Consider the following 21,255-nt stretch of genomic DNA (forward strand, 5'->3'; position numbering starts at 1 on the left):
TTTGACTATGATATAACTTGTCAATGGCTGGCTTTTGTTGAATTTAATGGGAGTACTCTGTGCTTCTTGGATTTCAATGTCTGTGTCCTTCTCCAGATTAGAGAAGTTTTTAGCTATTATTTGCTCAAAACTTCTGCCCCTTTTTCTCTCTCCTCTTCTTCTGGGACTCCTATGTTATTATGTTTTAGTAAGTTGCTAAGTGCCCCAATTCTTCCTTCATGATAAACATATGGCAGACTTCAGGAATTAGCATGTCGTCCTTCTGCAGATGCCAGGCTAATCTCTGTATCTTTCCACTTTTAGTATATGTGCTGCCAAAGCAAGCACACTTTTTTTTTTTTTTTTTTTTTTTTGGTAAATCTGAGCTGTAACAGGCCTATATTTGGGACTAAGCAGAAGTTTTTAATCTATAGGTGTTAGCAGCAAGGGAAATAGAAGCAACAAAGAGTCAGACATGCTAAATTTTTTCTTTTTATAATTTTCTATTGTCAATCTTTCCTCCATTTCTATTGAACAGGGGCAGAGGTGGTCTTCTGTAACTGCTTTAAGCCAAAATAGGGCACAGTAAGGGCTTTGGCATGGAAGGATTTAACATGGTACAGGTTGTGACTCCCTTATTCTAAGGGATGGGTTATCACAGATCTTTCCATATCTGAGAACTTGGATATTTTTCTGCATACTTTGGCACTATATGACATTATTAGTTTTATCCCCAAGTATACTCTAAGGAATAGTAACAGTAGAGTCAAACCCAGTTTTGTCATTCCCTCTGAAACTGATCTGATATGGATGCGTATCCAATACATCAGTAAACCTGTCCTAGCCACCTTGGAAAAGGGGGTGGGGGGGTATGGTGGTCAATGGCTTCTTGTAGCCATAGGCTTCCTGCTTGATTTTATATGGATTATTATTTTCCAGGAGGAGTTAATATAGGTGCAGCAAGTGGTCTTAGCCATCATATAGATTCTGCCTTGTTCAGCAAGCAATCAGTAATTAACAAGAGGCATTTCTATGGAAATAAAACAAACATAGGTTAATGGTTGGAGCAAATTATAAGCCCAGTATCTGAGTCCACATGCTGCCAGTGAGAAGATTTTTAGGTGTCAGGCTTGAAGCATCCTCAGATGGAGTGGGAGCAGACAGTAGCAACCTGATGGATTTTCTGTTTTGTAGTTCAAATGCTCCTTTTGAGTAGCCCATAGCAAACAGGCATGAACATCATCTATACATGAGCTATTGTGGCAATTTCTCTGAAGTTTATCTCAAGTTGTCCAACTTCAGTTTGCAGGGCTTCAGGAAAAGAAAGTTTTAGTTCTCAATGATTCTCAGATAAGAAAATGGGGAGAAGATTGTAATCTGTAGTTTGGAGAGTCATAGTCAGATATTTTAAGAAATCGGAAGAATACAGTGTGGGTCCAGTTTTATAGGAAAACAATAAACATTCAAAGATAATTAACCAGAAATAGAATCTAATATCCACAAAAATGTTTGTTGAAGTACAATCTTTCTCTTTAAACTCATCTTTATTCCTGTCAAAAATAGTCACATTAAGAGTAATTTGTTCATGAGGGCCGCCTGGGTGGCTCAGTTGGTTAAGCATCCAATTTTGATTCAGGTCATGATCTCACGGTTCATGGGTTCAAGCCCCACATCAGGCTCCGTGCTGACAGCTCAGAGCCTGGAGCCTGCTTCGGATTCTGTATCTCCCTGTCTCTGCCCTTCCCCAACTCATACTCTGTCTCTCTCACTCAAAAATAAATAAACACTATTAAAGATTTTTTAAAAAGACTACTTTGTTTCCAAAATAAGTCTAGTTTTCACAGACTTGGCCAAATTATTTGCATAAGCACAGCAAAAATAGTGATTGACCATATAGGGTTGTGTGTTTTTTTTTTTTTTTCATTTGCTTTTCTAGGACTTTTCATAAAGAATTTCAGATGGAAACTTTAACAGCTTTTTAAGGCCAGAAACCAAGCCGAATAACTTGCCATTAGATTTGCCTACAATACCTGTAGATTTGGGCGAATTTCTCTCTTTTCAAGGTCCCTCAAATATCCCGAGGTTCCTGCCCCCGCCAAGAAGTGACATCCTTTACTCACCTGGTGAGGCAGCTGGGAATTCTGTAAGCAAGGTATCAGGCCAGCATTTCCAAGAGCTCTATTAGTTCCTTAAAATCAATGTTAGCTCCTTAAAGTTATGTGATCATATCTTAGTCTATGCATGCATCTCTCAAATATGACATTTCAGTCAAAGCCTTAGTAATATAGCCAATGTATCCAATGGTGTCCTGTTATAAGAACATATTTTTATTGACTGTATGCAAATAATTATAATTGCCATTAAAAGAAAGTATTCACTGAGAGTTTTGAATTCTGGAGGGCTTAGTTATGGAGAAAAGGTAAATGCTTCAATTTTTTCATGAAGGAATATTTTATCTAATTTTTGTAAGTCATAGATCTCTTAAGAGAAAAAATTTCCTTAAACCTGGAAAAGCAAACCTGAGAGAACCAGCAATGTTTTAAACAAGAGTCATAAAAAAGCTATAATTGTCATTAATTCATTTAGTCCCATGTTATTAATTCTTGTTCTATTCAATGCAGCTTTTTCATTAGTTCTGGAAATTCTTAGTTCAGTTTTATGATCTTAAGGGTATCGGGAACCTGTTTTTGTCCTTTTCAGGAATCTCCTTAGGCTGAAACATATTTTGCAAGACCACTGGAACAGTAACTGTAAATGACAGGAGACTTAAAAATGGACATGGTTGAGACATCTGATAAGAGTTCCTTACAATGCAGTTGACAAGGAAATTTGGCTTTTTTTGTGATACACATTTTTTTTTTTACAAATAGTTTATTGTCAAGTTGGTTTCCATATAACACCCAGTGCTCTTCCCCACAAGTGCCCTCCTCCATGCCCATCTCCCCCCCCCATCAGTCCTCAGTTTGTTCTCAGCATGATAGACAACATTTTAATAATTAGAATTTTAAGTGATGACCTTATGGCAGGATATACTGAAATTTTAGGAATTTTACATAATTTCTGGAACAGTTACAGCATTTACCTACATAAATAGAACCTAAGAAGGCTTATCGTTATTTGTTTGACAATGTTTCCCATTTAACTCAACATACCAAATAAATAAGCCTAATTAGTCAAAAGGAAGACTTTATTTAGGACTTGGACTTGATGTCTGTTAAAGAACACACACACACACACACACACACACACACACACACACATTTTAAGCCCATGTCTAAACAGGATCACAGATCATTACAAAAACTTAAAACTTTATTATTTGTTTAACCAAGGTGGCCATAAGATTTTCTATAAAAGGTTATATAGTTGTTAGCAAAATTTAGCTCCTTTAATATTGAGAAGTTTTAGTTTTCTTTCTTGTTTGTTTTAATTATCTTTTTTAAAATGTTTATTTATTTTTGAGAGAGAGAGACAGCGCAAGCAGGAGACAGTCAGAGAGAAAGGGAGACACAGAATCTGAAACAGGCTCCAGGCTCTGAGCTGTCAGCACAGAGGCCAATGCGGTGCTCAAACTCATGGACCAAGAAATCATGACCTGGGCTGAAGTTGGATGCTTAACCAACTGAGCTATCCAGGTGTCCCAAGAAGTTTTCATTTTTTTAAGTAATTCAAGATCTGATAAGAACAAATACATAAACCTTGTTTTTCTGGGAAGATGGGAAAAAAACCTTTGTTTATAATTTCTGTTCAAGAGCAGACCAACAATCCAAAGAAATCTTGTTTTTTTGAGAAAAAACAAATCTCAGTCTTATACCAGTGTACTTCAAATATTCATTTATCCCATGGGGTGCCTGGCTGGCTCATCTGGTTGAACAACCAACTTTGGCACAGGTCATCATCCCAGTTCATGGGTTCGAGCCCCACATTGGGCTCTGTGCTGACAGCTCAGAGCCTGGAACCTGCTTCAGACTCTATGTCTCCCTCACTTTCCGCCCCTCCCCCACTTGCACTCTGTCTCTGTCTCTCTCTCAAAAATAAGCATTAAAATTTTTTAAAAAATAAAAATTCATTTATTCTTAGTCCAGACCATGCACAAAATTCTTTTCCTAAGATATCCTCTTCACAAACCTTCTACAACTTTTTTTTTCATTCAGACTCTATCCTAAGTTTCCCTCTCTAAATAAACAGTCCCCTTTCCCTTAATAAAAATGTATTTCATTCCTTATGTCTTTCTTACATATCTCCTATATTCCTACATATAGGGGTGCTTTATTATTGTCCAGCAGTCTTAATTACATTTAGCAGAATTTTAACTCTTAGAAACCTTAGTCACCAGTGAAAACTTAACTAGTAACAAATTGTGAACTGTTTCACCAGAATTGTTTCGACAGGCAAATTAATGCATATATTTCATAATTTTTAGAATTCTTTTGACTGGCAAATTTATGAGTGTATTTCATAATTTTTAGAAACCTGTGGTTTTTTTATAGTACAATTTTTATGCAAGCAGATTCAAATATCTTTAGTTTTTCTGTAATAAGACAAAACAGACAAACCTTGTGGTTTAGTAATTACTGTTTCAGTATTTTATCTTATCAGAAGAGACTTAGAAATCCAACGAATCCAACCCAATTTATCATTTAACTTAGCAAAATACCAAAGTTTTGGGTTCCCAAAGATTTTGGGAGCTATTTAAAAGTGTATCTGTAAACCTTCTTACTTAACCTATTGGCTCTTAACAATCACGCATGAAAACTTTATGAGACAGAAAAAAACAATCGTTTTCAGTCGCTTTTTGTTGGCAAATTGCAACTGAGACAACACAAGCCTGTTTGGCTTGAGCAAACCTTGGTAGAATAAAAGGTTTATATTTAATGAGGCTAACTCAAAAAACATGTTTGTTTCCATTAAGCCAACAACCTTGAAGTAGCTTTAATACCAAATATGCTGTACCCGTGTCCGCTCAAAAGCCAATCCGGTGGTTCCCCACAGTGAGTGTTACCTGGGGCTCCCACGGGCCGCTTATGTCCAGGAGAGCACGTGGGCCTCTTGATGCTGAAGGAGGAGGTACTCCAGTTTGAGCCTCCTAGGGAGGCGGCCCAACAGCTTGGGGTGCTTTTTTCCTCCTTGATAGTGAGGCTGGGAGGAGCAGGAGCCTGTGACGCACAGATGCTGCGGATGGAGTGGCGAGGGCTGTGCGAGCACCCAGCTGCTGGTGCAGGAGGAGGGGGCGGAGGAAGCGGCAGGTGTGCTGCTGGCGAGGCCGGAGGCAGATTGAAACTTTGGGACTAACAACAGCTTCCCCCCCCCCCCCCCCTACAAAACAGCCTTTTTCTCTGGCCAACCTTCAGCCCTCTGGAAGAGCCGAAAGGAGCAGGCACTGGGCTGAGCATTGGCTGGATTCAGGATTTCGAGTGTCTGCCTGCCTTCCTCCTCTTCCTCATTATCCTGATTATCAGGAAGGGGGTGAGGTGTCCAAAATCTCTGTTCATCTTTATCTCTTTGGACCACCAGTTAGGTCCATTATTGTGATTCATCTTTATTATGGAGTTACATAAAAGTCTAAATGTAGGGAGTTATATCTCAGATCCTGCGAAAACATCATTGAAAAACATTTGGGTTAGTTTTGCTCTTTTTGAGTTTGAGAATGCCCACTTTTTATAGGCGCTCACCTTTGAATCAACTAAATAGAGCTCCGTTACAAGTTCATTTTAGCTACATGCTATCTGGGTGAAGAAAATGTCTCACATTTATAACACACATGGACACATGGATACCAACAAGATGCAGACAAAATTTAGCTTTTGTTTCACTAAGATTTGTGTAGAGGACATTAGAGACCCAATTGCCAAATAGCCCCCTTTTATTAAAATAAAACTAATAATGAGACGGCATTATAATTTATGGAGCCCTTAATTATTTTCCATTTCAAAAACACAGCCGTTTTTGTGCAAAGATACCAAAAGCTGTAGCAACAAACACCAACAAACAAACCCCGAGAATCTCTATAACTGACAATTCATCCCCAAAAGCTGGGGGCTTCACTAACTCAACCAAGTAACTCCCTAGAGTCTGGTTAGTTGGTCTTATAGTCGGATTTCTCTAATTGTGAGTAAAAGAAAACTAATTCAGACATGTTGAAAGAACCCTATTTGGGTCAGCTGAGACTCAAGATATCCTTAAATGTTCCCACTGCGAGTAACCACTTGCAAGTATAGGTTCCATATGTATCATACTTATAGGCTGCTAGAGTTTTCCATGGGTGGGTGGTTGCTGGTTTTCTGGGGGCTGCTCCAGCCTTGGAAGCATGGTTCCCCATTTCTTTCAGTTTCAGCTTTTAGAACAAAGCTAGAATAAGATCTAAGGATATCAAGTGTGGTGGGTTGAGAGGATGCTGCTTATGACAATCACTTCCAAATGGTCGTGATACACTGTCTTAAGCATCTCAGTTTCTCTCAGTGAGGTCTAAGACCATCAAGGGGGCCCAGAGCACTGCCAGATCAATCCTTGCGTGTGCATCCCCGGACTAGCCAATCATCAAGTATCTTAGGAGATGGGAAATGCCTGTGGGACCACCACACATCTCTAGGAATATCCTCAGACACTTCTGCTAGGCTTTCGGTTACCTGGAAGAGCCATTTGGCAGGAAGGAGCAAGTCTCCCTGCTCTTTGGAGCTGAGTGATTCAGTCTCTCATATTTCCAGCCAGTAAATTTACTCAAGCCTTACATTAATAACATCAGTATAAGGCCACATTAAAACAGCCAACACATCAACTCCAACCCCTCCAGGTTATTTCTACCTACAGAATACTCCTGGTAACCCTCAACAGTATGAATAAAAGCCAGCGCCATCAACTCAAACTGAGGAGGTCCAGACAGCAGGAAAACTCACCTGGTACACCTGTGAGGTACTGAGACGTCGGAGGGGCACAAAGGGCCCTAGCTGGTACCACCCACCGAGTTCCAGAGGACCGCCAGGTAATCTCACGAGAGTTGCTATATATCCTGCCAAGTATGTCAAGAAATGTCGAAGCAAAATGAGTCTTTATCCAAGACCAGGTTAAGACAGCTACCTGGGATACATAATTTTCACAAAGAAGAGAGTGCTCTAATTTTTCACCTTGCCCTACTTCAATAGAAAACTAACAAGTAAATCAATTAGGATTTATAAAGTTACTAATTTAAATTTTTAACATGTGAAAACACATAAAAACACATAAAACGTAACCCAGGAATCTATTGTATCCATGACTAGGAACAGAATTTATAAACAAAAAGCGGAAAATAGGAAGTACAGAACAGGAATCTTATTTTAGGGTTATAAAAGCTTTGAAGAAGGAGAAAATCATAGGAGTGGTACAAAAAATAAAGGAGTGGAGGGAAAAAGGCAAATACTTTGGAGCCTCTGGAAATGTGCTTACGGATAACCTGAAGTTCAGAGGTCACAACCCAAAATTCATAGGTCAAGGAACAGCATTTTGATGACTGTCAACCTTTCACCAGTGTTAAAAAAAAAAAAAAAAAAGTAGAATTGGCTCCTCTCCAGCTGTCCAGGACGCCAAAAGGAAAGAGGGCTGACGGGAAGAAGTGCTGGGCCCCTGCTGTGATAAGAAACAGGAGGCCAGGAAGGTGTTCCATCCCCCGATTGAGAAAAGGCCCAAGAATTTTGACATTGGACAGTACAGCCAGCCCAAAAAGGACCTCACTCTCTGCTTTGTCAAATAGCCCTACTACATCTGGCCGCAGCAACAAAAGGCTATTTACTCTCTAAGCTTCTGAAAGTGCCTCTGGCCATTTGGTTCACTCAGGCCTTGGACACCGAACAGCTACTCAATAGCTGAAGTTGGCTCACAAATACTGACCGGAGACAAAGAAAGAGAACAGAGATTGTTGACCCAGGCAGAGAAGAAGCTGCTGTCTAAGGGGATGTCCCCACGAAGAGGCCACCTGTCCTTCAAGCAGGCATTAATACAGTCACCACCTTAGTGGTGGAAAACAGGAAGTCTCGCTGGTAGTTATTGCACAGGATGTGCATCCCATTGAGCTGGTTGTCTTCCTGCCTGCCCTCTGTGGCAAGATGGGGGCCCCTACTACGTCATCGAGGGAAAGGCCAGGCTGGAGCGTCTGGTCCACTGGAAGACCTGCACCACCGTCACCCTCCCACAGATAAACTCCAAGACAAGAGAGCATTGGCTAAGCAGGTAGAAGCTAGGACCAATGACGACAATAGATACGATGAGATCCGCCATCACTGGGGAGGTGACACCCAAGTCCAGAGTGGGTGGGTCACACAGCTGAGCTGGAAAAGGCAAAGAGCTGTCCACCAAACTAGGCTAAGGGTACACTGTTGGGTTTTGGGTACATAAAAGTAATAAAAACTATCTTTCAGCCAGTGTCATAAATGAATGAATGAATGAATGAATGAATAGGGGCAGGGGTGCCTGGGTGGCTCAGTTGGGTAAGTGTCAGACTCTTGGTTTCAGCTCAGGTCATGATCTCACGGTTCAGAGGCTCGAGCCCTGTATCGGGCTCTGCACTGATAGTGGGGAGCCTGCAGTGTGGAGCCTGCTTGGGATTGGGATTCTCTCTAAATAAAAAAATAAATAAATAAACTTAATAAATAAACTCTCCCTCACTTACTCTTTCTTTCAAATAAATAAATAAACTTAAAAAAAAAGTAGAATCTGATGGGGTATAATTAAATCACATGAAAACTAATTGTGAGAAACAATGTTTTTGAGCATGTTCAATGGGAGATAAAAATCTCTCTTAATTCAATTAAGTTACGGTAAGAAGGCAGGCAAGCAAGAAATGGGAAGTAGGGAAGGGAAAAAGAGACAGAAACTGAGGGTCGGGGAGGGAGAGAAAGAGGAAGATGACGAGAAGGAAGAGGAAGGTAGAAGGGTGAAAAGAAGGAGAGGGAAGGAAGGTCTGAAGCCCGCCAGCAGCTGGCTTTTATTGGGTGCTTTACCACAGGGCATTCTTTAGTTTTCTTTTAATTCTCTGGACACTCTTCCCCCCTTTCCCCACCTGACAGTTTCTCAGAATTAGCACCACTAGACTCATTAAAGACTCTTGAGTCTTTTATCCAAATCAAAGAGTTATAAACCAACCACACTGATGACTAAAATCTTATTAAGCAGGTTATAAATTTTAAACTCATGCAAGCTACAGTTAGCAGAATGTTTTTGACTTATTTTAAACTATTGTCCGCCATCAATAGAATAGGCCCACCTCGGGGCGCCTGGGTGGCTTAGTCGGTTAAGTGTCCGACTTTCGCTTAGGTCATGATCTCGCGGTTCATGGGTTCGAGCCCCGCGTCGGGCTCTGTGCTGACTGCCAGCTCAGAGCCTGGAGCCTGTTTCAGAGTCTGTGTCTCCCTCTCTCTCTGACCCTCCCCTGCTCACGCTGTCTCTCTCTCTCTCCTAAAAATAAATAAAAATATTAAAAAAAAAAATAGAATAGGCCCACCTCCTGCTGCTAAATATGCAAGGCTTCAGTAATATTTAAAGAGCACTTTTTAAATGAGAGTTCCATAAATTCTTTTACTGCGTCTTAAGTTTGAACTATTACATAAATTGAAGGTGAGGAAAAAGACTACGTACAACCACAAAGAGCACCCATTCTTTCATATCCACATTAACAGAGAGCAGACAGACTCCCTTGGTTTTCACACTTCACCCAAATGTGGCCATCTTCCAGGAAAGTCGTCAGTTATTTTTAATATTCATAAAGCCAACTGACTTGTCTAGGAATAATACTTGACTTCTATGGCAGTCAATCAAATTGTCTAAAATACACAGAAATTTCCTTTGAGTATTCCCTGTCACCATTATACCATACAATTTATTGTCTATATCGGGATGCTTATGAGACACAAAAATCTTTTTAAAATTCCACCAGTTCAACAGGTATAAAGCAGAAAGTAGACATCAGCCTATGGAGGGATGTGGTCTGTATGTCGTCCTAATTAGAGAAGCAGTTTGTATAGAATTGATGGTTTAGAACACTTATTTAAGGGTAGCTTTAAAATTATTCACTATTTGTTTGAATGAAGTAGTCAGTCAGGAGTAGTACTAAAAGAGAAAAAGAATAGAACCAAGAGGAAAGAGAAATAAATATTTACGAAGTCCATCCACTGTATTATAGGATACAGCATCAGAAAAAGAACACATTAGGATAGGAAAATACAGGAGAAAATATACAAATTAAATTTAAAAACTGCGGAAGTTAGGAAGATACACTTCAAAAGTTAGGAAGAAATCTTACCTACCAAACTCATTTATTGCTCAGAAAGAAAGAAAATACCTTCTCTAAAAACACCATACATTGTTCAGTGTAACTGCTCAAGGCTGCCATGCATGGTTGTTCAAGTTGTGCCTGATACAAAGGTGCTACATTTACATCATAGATTTTATGGTAGCCAGCCTCTAAAACGGCTTCCAATAATCATAGCCTCCTGGTACCATGCCCATGTATAGTCTCCTCCAGACTCAGTGGGACTAACCAACTGATAGGATATTGTAAAAATGATGGTGTGTGACCTCAGAGGATGGGTCTTACAACATACTGAGGCATCCACATTCTTCCTCAAATCACTTGCTTTGGGAGAAGCTAGATGTCAGGATTTTAGGATACTCACATAGACCTAAGGAGAGGGCTCCTGAGTGAGGAACTAGCCTCTGGCCAAGAGCAGGTGAAAGAGTCATATTGGAAGCTGTTTTTCCAGCTTCAGTGAAGCCTTCGGGTCCCAGGAGTCTTGGCTGACATCTTGACTGCAGTCTTAGGAGAGACCTCCAGCCAGAACTAGCCACTCAAGCTGCTATCAAGTTACTGGTCCATAGAAAGTGCATGAGATGATAAATGTGCATTGCTGTCTAAGGTCACTAAGTTTCCAGTAATTTGTTAGGCAGCAAAACGTAACTAATACAGATATCTTTATTACTTTGGATGAGCTGCATAATTTTAGCGATAATTTTCCAACAGACAGCACTGTTGTATCTTATTCTAAAAAAATCACTATATTATCATTGACCAACAGATGAAAGTTAAATTTTTTTTAAAATCTTTATTTATTTTTAAGAGACAGAGATAGAACATGAGCGGGGGAGGGTCAGAGAGAGAGGGAAACACAGAATCTGAAGCAGGCTTCAGGCTCTGAGCGGTCAGCATAGGGCCTGGTGCACGGCTCAAATTCACGAACTGTGAGATCACGATCTGAGCTGAAGTAGGTCACTTAACAACCTGAGCCACCCAGGCACCCCTAGAGGTGAATATGTCTAAGTGAAATAAGTCAATCAGAGACAGACAAATACTCTAAGGTTTCACTCGTAAGTGGAATTTAAGAAACAAATGAAAAAAGACCAAAAAACCAAAAACCCTTAACTATAGAGAACAAACTGATAGCAGAGGTGAAGTGGGCGGGGGGATGGGTGAAACAGGTGAAGGGGACTAAGAGTGTACTTACCGTAATGAGCACTGAGTAATATATAGAATTATTGAATATTATACCCCTGAAACGAATATAACATTGTAGGTTAATTACACTCGAGTTAAGAAAAAGACCTTTGGGGTAAAAGAACTACTGATAAAAAGTTAAGTTTGACACTGTGTCTAAAACATCAGAAAATAATAGTGATAATAATAATGGCTAAAGTTTGCTGAGATTCTTGTATATACTAGGCACCATGCAATAAACTTGACTTGATTATTTCCTAATTTTTACAGCAATCTTTTCAACTGCATAATAATCTTACATTCATTGTACACACACAAAAAGCTGAAGCTTAAGTACTCATTCATAAAAACAAACAGATAAAAACGAAAAGCAGATTCTGATTCCATAAATGTGATAGCATAGTTCATTGATGCATATCTGAAAACCTTGTTATTTTCTAAAATCTAGTATGAATCCTCTTTCATTTTACAATATATTTATGGCAAGGCTTCACTGAGCACATTTACATATACTGTTGGAGGTCTCAGAGATAGTTTTCTTTTCCAGTTATCATTAGCCAGTGAGACTGAGCCTCTGAAAATTAAAAATTTGTACAAACTACTTAAGTTTATAATGTTGCAAGAAAGACCATGAATCTGGTGACTATTTGTGGAAAACAAGATGTTAGAGTAAGTGAGCACTGAAAGAGTTCTAACGAATTTTATTTCAGGGCACCTGGGTGACTCAGTTGGTGAAGCCTCTGATTCTAGATTTCAGCTCACAGTTTGTGAGACGGAGCCCACAGTGGCTCTTCACTGACAATGTGGAGGCTGCTTGGGATTTTCTCTCCCTCTGTCTGCCCTTCCCCTGCTTGCTCCCTCTGTCTCTGTCTCTGTCTCTCTCTTAAAATAAATAAATAAACATTAAAATTTTTTTAATTTTAGAAAAGAATTTTATTTCTATGATTTTAATAGATTATTACTTTTTTAAGTGTATTTTGAGAGAAAGCATGTGTATGTGAGTGGGGGAGGGGCAGAGAAAGGAAGAGAGAATCCCAAACAAGCTCCATGCTCAGCATGGAGTGAGACACAGGGCTCGATCTCACGACCCTGAGATCGTGACCTGAGCTGAAATCAAGAGTCAGAGACTCAACCGACAGAGCCACCCAGGCACCCCTAGATTATTATTTTTAAAATTGATTATTACTTCATAATCATTTCAAGTTTCTGATTGTTATGATTAACTTAAAAAATACTGATAATTTCATGATGACTGAGTTCCCAATTATTTTAATTACAATTTTAAATATCCTTTAACTTCGTGTTAAAATTTGATATGTAAATTTATTTAGAAGGATCTGTGGTGACTATGTATGACTCATTTGTAATTATTATTATTGAGAAGTATGTAATATATCAACTTAATCATTACTCAAAGGTTGCACTGGGTGAGCAGCATCTTTTACACCTAATACAAGTGTGAGGAAAACAGTAGTGAGTCGGATGTTATTCCAAAGGCAGTAGGGGCCCCTGAGGGACATTAGATAAGGAGTGGTGGGATCTGATTTGAGATCGGAAAGATCCACTTAGCAGTAGTCAAGTGGTGCAGGTGAGAAAAGATGTAGGAGTGAACTATGACAGCAGTAGAGGAATATTTATCATCTGAGCAGAGACAAAGGACTAAGGGTTATAAAAGTGTATTAATAAAAATTCTTCACAATTAAAATACATTACAAAATGTGACTTGAGAGGCACCTGGGTGGCTCAGTCTGTTAAGCGACTGACTTTGGCTCGGGTCATGATCTCATGGCTTGTGGATTCGAGCCCCCCATTAGGCTCTGTGCTGAGAGCTCAGAGCCTGGAGCCTGCTTCTCTCTCTGCTGCCCCTTCCCTGCTCTTGCTTTGTCTCTTCCTCACACACACACACACACACACACACACACACACAAATAAACATTAAGAAAATTTTTTTTTTAAAAAACGTGAATTGATAAGTACAAGTGTGCTGGTAATATATTTATTTTCCTGAGAGTATTCTCCAACGCCACCACTCCTTGGCCATCAGTCTCCATGTGCTACCCAGTTACCCCTCCAACTTCTCTCCACCTTCTCTCTGTTCCAGCTACAATAATGGGGTGATAGAACAGACTCCTACTGTGGCCTTTGAGTCATCACTTCAGCTTAGAAGGCTTCCATCTTTGCAACTGTAAAAGGAAAACAATTGAATGTTTGTAGCAACAGTATTCATAACTGCCAGAGTGGAAACAATCCAAACATCCATCAACTGACAAATGGATGATTAAAATGTGACACGTCCTGGCAATGGAATGTTATTCAGCTGTAAAAAAGAATGAAGTACTGGTACATGCTACAACATGGATGAACCTTGTGCCCATTTGCTTAAGTGAGAGGGGAAAGTCACAAAAACCACACAGCATATTGTATGATTCCATTCATAGCAAATATCCAGAAAAGGGAAATCTAGAGACGAAAGTAGGCCAGTGGTTGCCTAGAGGTGGGTGTAGGGTTGGGGAAATGGGTAGTGGCTGCTAATGGGTATTGAGTTTCTCTTTAAGGTGAAGAGAATATTCTAGAATACATTATGATGATGGGTGCTTAACTCTCAATATGCTAAAAAGTGTTGGGTTGCACGCTTTAAATGGGTGCGTCCAGGTGGCACAGTCAGTTAAGTGTCCAACTCTTGGTGTCTCACAGTTTGTGAGTTCGAGCCCAGTGTGGAGCTCTGTGGTGATGATGGGAGCCCTGCTTGGGATTCTGTCTCTCTTTCTCTCTGTCCCTCCCCACTCATGTGCATGCTCACTCTCTCTCTCTCTCAAAATAAATAAATAAAACCTCAAGAAAATTTTAAAAACTGGGTGAACTGTATGATATGTGAATTATACCCCAGTAGTAAAGGACAATAACTCCTGTTCTCATCAAACAAAATACGGATGTGACAATACTTTGGAGACCAAAAAGTACCAATACATATGAAATTACTAAGGCAAGCATGGGGACACCTTTTTTAAGGGCTTAAAAAAGATGTCTAATATTTTAGAGCCGGCCCTAACTGAGTAATTGATGATGTGGTGACACAACATATGACTTCAAGGAACTTTTACAACTGTAAAAGAATTTTGAGTTTATTCCACTTTTTGTCAGGACTTGACTTGCAGATTCAGCTTTATACACGAGAGGGCGGTGTCCACCAAATGACAAACTTGTTCAAAGCTGCAGGAAAGTAAATATACTCAGAAAAAAACCAGTGTCCTAGAAAAAAAAAGCAACTGATATTTACAAGTCCCATTAACATATATATGAATTTACTTATGAGTGCACAATATCTAGAAGGGCAAATAACATGGACATGGATGGGAGAATTACTTTGGGGGGTTTGTTTTAATTTTTATTATTTAACTATAGTTGACATACAATGCTATATTAGTTTCAGGTACACAACATACTGATTTGACAATTCCATGCAACTCACCGCAATAAGTGTAGTCATCATCTGTCACCATAAATATTATTACAATATTACTAACTATATCCCTATGCTGTATTTTTCATCTCCTGACATTTATTTTACAACTGTAAATTTGTAACTTAATCCCTTTCACCTATTTCCCTCCCCCTCCCCACCTCTACTCTCCTCTCAGTTTGTTCTCTGTATCTATGGATCTGTTTGGTTGTGGGGTTTTTTGTTGTTGTTGTTTGTTCATTTTTCTTAGGTTCCAGATACAAAAGTGAACTCATATGGCATTTGTCTTTCTCAGCTGACTTGTTTCACTTATTTCATAACACCCTCTAGGTCCATCTGGGTTATCACGAATGGCAAGATTTCACCCTTTTCAATGGCCAAGTGATAGTCTATTGTATAAATCTACACATCTTTTTTATCCATTCATCTACTGAAGGACATTTAGGTTGTTTTCATACCTTTGCTACTGTAACTAATGCTGCAATGAACATAGTGGTGCATATATCTTTTTAAATTACCACCATTTTGACAATATTTTTTTGTTTTGTTTAAATCTGTTTCTCTACATATATGTGTAAGATGAGCATTTTTTCAGACTTTTTCATTTTCTTTGGATAAATATCCAGTAATGGGATTATTGGATCATATGGTATTTCTATTTTTAATGCTTTTGAGGAACCTCCATACTATTTTCCACAGTGATTGCATCAATATACATTCCCACATACACTGTATGTAAGGATTTCCTTTTCTCCTCATGAGAAGGATACATTTTGTTGAATATTTTATGCTTTTTCTGTTCTGAACTATGTGATTGTGTTGTTTGTGCAAAATATTACATAGAAAAAATACCTTACTAGGAAAATTATTTTGTGCCTATTTAGACTAATATACGAATGTGATTTAAAAAGATATGGAGAATATATACAAAATATAGAGAGATGATTTTAAAATATTTTAATAAATGATTGCCAATTTATACTAATAGCTTTTATTTTATGTTTTTTTTTACGAATAGTTTATTGTCAAATTGGTTTCCATATAACACCCAGTGCTCATCCCCACAAGTGCCCTCCTCCATGCCCATCTCCTCCCTCCCCCCACATCCATCAGTCCTGTTTGTTTCTCAGCTTTCAAGAGTCTCTCATGGTTTGCCTCTCTCCCTTTCCCCCACCATTTCCCCCCTACTTCTCCCCCATGGTCCTCTGTCAAGTTCCTCCTAATTCTCCTATACATGCAAACATATGATATTTGTCCTTCTCTGCCCGACTTATTTCGCTCAGCATAACACCCTCAAGGTCCATCCATGTTGCTACACATGGCCAGATTTCATTGTTTCTCATTGCCATGTAGTATTCCATGGTATAGATAAACCACATCTTCTTGATCCATTCGTCCGTTGATGGACACTTAGGCTCTTTCCATGTTTTAGCTATTGTTGAGAGTACTAATAGCTTTTTTTAAAACATTCTTCTAATGAACTGAAGAATCTTCCCATGTGTTATTTATTATTGTCATTCTGTTTTCTTTCTCTTTCACCTTCTTTCTTTCCTTTCTTCCTTCTTTTTTCTCTCTTTCTTTCCTTCCAGGTATAGGAAAGATGATTTAATTTTTAATTATTTTTCAATTTTCTAGTACCAAACTCTTCAAAGGAAAGTTTGAAACAATTTTACAATAAGTACTCACCATTTTGACAATTTTTTGTTTCGTTTAAATCTGTTTCTCTACGTATATGTGTAAGATGAGCATTTTTTCAGATTTTTTTCAAGTTTTGTTTTTTCAGATACTCTAACCTTAAGGATTTCAGTATACAGCTATTTGATGAAAGATAGTCAACTACATAATACTATTACTACACCTGAGAAAATTAAGGGTAATTTTTTAAAATATTTTTTAAGTTTATCTTTTATTTTTATCTTTTAAAGTATATTTATTTATTTATTCTTTTTTAATGTTTACTCATTTTTTTTGAGATTTTAATGTTTATCCATTGCGCTCATGACCTGAGCCCAAGTTGGATGCTTAACTGAGCCACCCAGGTGCTCCAGTTTATTTTGAGAGAGACAGAGACTGCACGAGTGGATGAGAGGCAGAGAGGAAGGAAGAATCCCAAGCTGGCACCTCACTGACAGCAGAGTGAGCCTGCACCAGGCTCAAGCCCATGAAACCATCAGATCTGATGTAAGCCAAAACCAGGAGTTGGATGCTCAACTGACTTAGCCACCCAGGTGTCCCAAGTGTAGTTTTAAACATTGTTTATTATCCAGTCCATTTAAAATTTTCTATTTGTGCCTAAAAGCCTCCCTCCCAACATCAAGATTTAGACAAAGTATTGTGGTTGTTATGTCTCTTCAGTCTCTTTTATTTTAGAGCATTCCCTCATTTTTTTAATGACTAATTTTTTGTAGAGACTAGGCAAGTTGTGTTATATGGAATGTATTACATTTGATCATTTCCTAGTGGTATCATTTAAATTGTTCCTAGGCCCTCTGGAAGTTAGATTTGGGTAAAAATTTTTTGAGAATATTTTTAACATTTTTATTATACATAAAACAAAAACAAAAAAGAGAATAGTGAATTATTACAACATAAACACACTTTTATAGCCGCTATCCCGATCAAAACATAGAACATTCTCAGCACCCCAGAAACCCTCTATGTACCCCTTCATAACCCTTTGCTTCTCTCTCTCCATCCAACATGATCACTATTCTTTTTTGGAAATTGATTCCTTACTTTCTTTATAATCTTACCACCCAAGCATGCATGAAATACCATGATTTCATTTTCCGTTTTTGAACTTTATGATTAAAATCATACATTAACATTTCTTTAGTGTCTAGCTTCTTTTAGTGAACTTTGTCTTTATGAGATCATCTGTGTGCATTTTAATAGCTGTAGTTCATTCATTTACATAGCTTCATTGTAATAATATTACATAATTTATATGTCTTTTCCAGTGTTCATGGACATTTGGGTTATTTCACATATTTGGTCTTTATAAATAATGCTACCATGAACGTTCTTGTGTCTGTCTCTTGGTACCATGTGCATGCATTTCAGTTGGGCTTATATTCAGAAATATAATTATTGGCCCACAGGGTTTGCCTATGTTCAACTTTCATAAAAAATGATAGTCTTCAAAGTTATGGTACCAGTTTGAATTCCCATTAACACTGTATGAGAACTGTTGCTGTATATCTTCGCCAACATTTGGTATGGGCACTTTTAACTTTTAATTGTTCTGGTGGAGCTACAGTAATATGATATTGTGGTTTTAATTGAATTTCCTCATGTTGAACCATTCATGTTTCAATCTTTCTGTATGGTTTTGTGAAAATTCTATTAGTTCTCTTATCTTCTCCCTCCCCTCTTTGGACTACTATATTTCTCTTTTTGATCTATAACCTAAATATATTTGGGGTAGGAGTCCTTTGTTAATTGCGTGAGTTGCAAATATAATCCATAGTGTGTTTTGCTTTTGATTCTCTTAATGGTGTCTACTGAAGAACAGATGTTCTTAATTTTTATATAATCCAATCTATCCATCTTTTCATTTTTGGTTAATTCTTCTGTCTTCTTTAAGAAATCTTCTCTTCAAATCATGATAAAACGATCCTATATTAACTTTATTATTGTTTTGCCTTCCACAATGTCTATGGTTTACTGGGAATTGATACTTGTTTATGATGTGAACTACAAGTCAATGCTCTTTAATTACATGGCTATCCAATTTGTCCACAATTTATTGAAAATGACATTGTTTTTCCACTGTTCTGCAGACCACTTTGTCATAAATCAAGGATCGATTTTTGTGTCCTTCTGTTTTTGTGTTCTCTCTTGAGTTTTATTAGTATATTTTTCTTTCCTTGTACTAATATTATGCTCCATTAATCGCTATGTCTTTATAATGACTCACAAATTCTGCATAGTGCATGTTTCATATTGTTTTTTTCAAGAGTGTTTGGCTATTCTTAGTCTTTTGCACTTCTATAAATATTTAAGAATCAGTTTCTGAGGTTCATTAAAAAACAAGTGAAAAAATAAAAATCCCCCTGGGATTTTGAATGAGACTGCACTGAATTTAAGGATTAAATCTGGGGGAAGACTGACATCCTAACAGTATTGACCATCCCGTTTTCCAATCCATGCATGCGGCATATTCCCTCATTCTGGTTTTATTTATTCTTAACAGTGTTTTATATCATAGATTTTGAATATTCCATTTTAAATGTATTCCTAAGCATTTGATTTTTTATGCCATCATAATCTCCCAACTTTTACAAAAATTTCATATTTGAATTGTTTGTTGTAGGTACATAAAAAATCAATTAATTTTTGCATATTGACCTGTGTGCAGCAATCTTCAATCTGTAGATTTCTTTCACATTTTCTACATGCACTATCACATCATCTGTGAACAATGGCAGTTTTATTTATTATGTCCAAATCTTATACTTTTCATTGGCTGGGTCCCTCAGTACAATAATGAACAGAAATGGTAACAGTGAACATACTAGTCTTGGTTAGGTCTCAAAGGGAAAGTTTCAACATTCCACCATTAAGGGTGAGGTTTGCTGATGGATTTTTAAAAATAGGATTGAACTCACAAACCAGGAGATCATGACTTGAGCTGATGTTGGTGCTTAACGGACTGAGACGCCCAGGCGCCTGGATGTCTTTTCTTTGTACTAACTTTCCCTTTTACTTCATGTTGCTAAGATTTTTGTTTTTAAAATCATGCACAGATGTTCAAATTTATCACCAGTATTATGGAGATTAAGAATAAATATAAAACACAGTGTCTCAATAACTATTGAATGGCTTTGGATTTTATGAGAATACACAGCTAAGCTCAGGCAGAGACCTAAGGTTTGGAACAATTTCCTGACTACCCATGGCCTACTCTTTTAATGCTCAGGCTTGTTCCGATGCTTTAAAATCCTTAATTCTCAATTAGCTTGAGTTCTACTTGGTTCTCAAGACCCTCCATCCTTAACCTCATCTCTTAACACCCAATTCTGCCTTTGTGATGGCTAGCCTCTAAGATGCTTCCAGCAATCCTTACTTCCTCGTATTCATGTCTTTGTAAGTCTTCTACAGCGAATCGGGGGTGGACCATATGACCCATTAGAGTACAACAGAGATGACAATGTATGGATTCCAAGCCTAGGTCAGCGAAGACAGCGAAGCCTATACTTGGTGTCAGGGATCACTGGCTTTGGGGGAAGCCTGAGCCATGCCACGAGGATCCTCAAACCACTTCTATGAAGAAGTCCACAGGAGGGGGAGCATGGGCCTCCTGTCACTTTACCATCCATGTGTGTGAGCTGCCTGGGAAGCAGATCTTTCAGCTTCAAGACGACTACAGTGTCAGCTGATCTGACTGTCACTTTATTAAAGACTCTGAGCCAGAACAGCCCAGCCAAGACAATCCTTTTAAAAATGCCTTTAAACTAATACATTTTGGTTTGCTATACAGCATTATAGATAACTCATACAATACTTATATCCTTCCATCAGATACACAGCTCTCCATATTTTGCCTCTTCTGTTATTTTTACAACTCTTCTCATATAACTCACAGCAAATGAATACATAAATTGTTCACACTGTTTTCTTTTCAGGTGCCCAGCTCAATCTCCAGTTCTTTGAAGCTTTTCTTGACTATGATACTTTGAGTCTTCTTCAGTAGCTCATCATTGGTACCTCAGAAATATTTATTTCATAAATTTGTCATTTCATACATTAATTTGTAAAGATAAAGATGATGTACATTTCTTTGGATTCCTACAGCACCTAGCATAATGCCACCCATGTAGCAGCTACTCTAGCAAAATGATTTCATTCTTAATAGGCCACCATCCAGTAGCATTGAAATGTGAGACAACAGTACTTTGTTCTTAGTCTGAATTCCAGAATTATTGCTTTGAGTAAGGATTGAAGTAAGTTACTTTTAGTCTCATTGCTTTTACAAAGTTTTTAATAGAACTATTAAAAAGTAGTTTTAGAGGTATATAGGATGTGTCCTACATACGAAAGGGAACTTTAAAGTGGGGATAATTAAGTACACGTGTTAAGGTCATAGCATGTGACAACGGTCAAGACCACAACCCCACCACAGCAAATGAAATCCTGTTAAAAAGATATTGTGCCCCACTCAGCAAAAGTCTAATAATCTTTCTTTCTTTTTTTTTTTTTAATGTTTATTTGACTTTTGAGAGAGACAGAGACAGAGCATGAGCAGGGGAAGGGCAAAGAGAGAGGGAGACACAGAATCCAAAACAGGGTCCAGACTCTGAGCTGTCAGCACAGAGCCTGACGCGGGGCTCGAACTCACGAACCGTGAGATCATAAC

General features: G+C 38.2%; 1 non-coding gene and 1 pseudogene across 1 annotated transcript; one reads left to right on the forward strand and one right to left on the reverse strand.

Moving 5' to 3' along the window:
- Nucleotides 1–223: 223 nt before the first annotated feature.
- LOC120242442 lies at nucleotides 224–327 on the reverse strand. The gene has a single exon (XR_005531073.1). It is a non-coding gene; the product is annotated as a U6 spliceosomal RNA (small nuclear RNA).
- A 6,677-nt stretch (nucleotides 328–7,004) lies between these two features.
- LOC120242432 lies at nucleotides 7,005–20,592 on the forward strand (annotated as a pseudogene).
- The last annotated feature ends 663 nt before the right edge of the window (nucleotides 20,593–21,255 follow it).

Source organism: Hyaena hyaena, unplaced genomic scaffold (genome assembly GCF_003009895.1).
Source record: "Hyaena hyaena isolate Hyena2069 unplaced genomic scaffold, ASM300989v1 scaffold_304, whole genome shotgun sequence".
Lineage (NCBI taxonomy): Eukaryota > Metazoa > Chordata > Mammalia > Carnivora > Hyaenidae > Hyaena > Hyaena hyaena.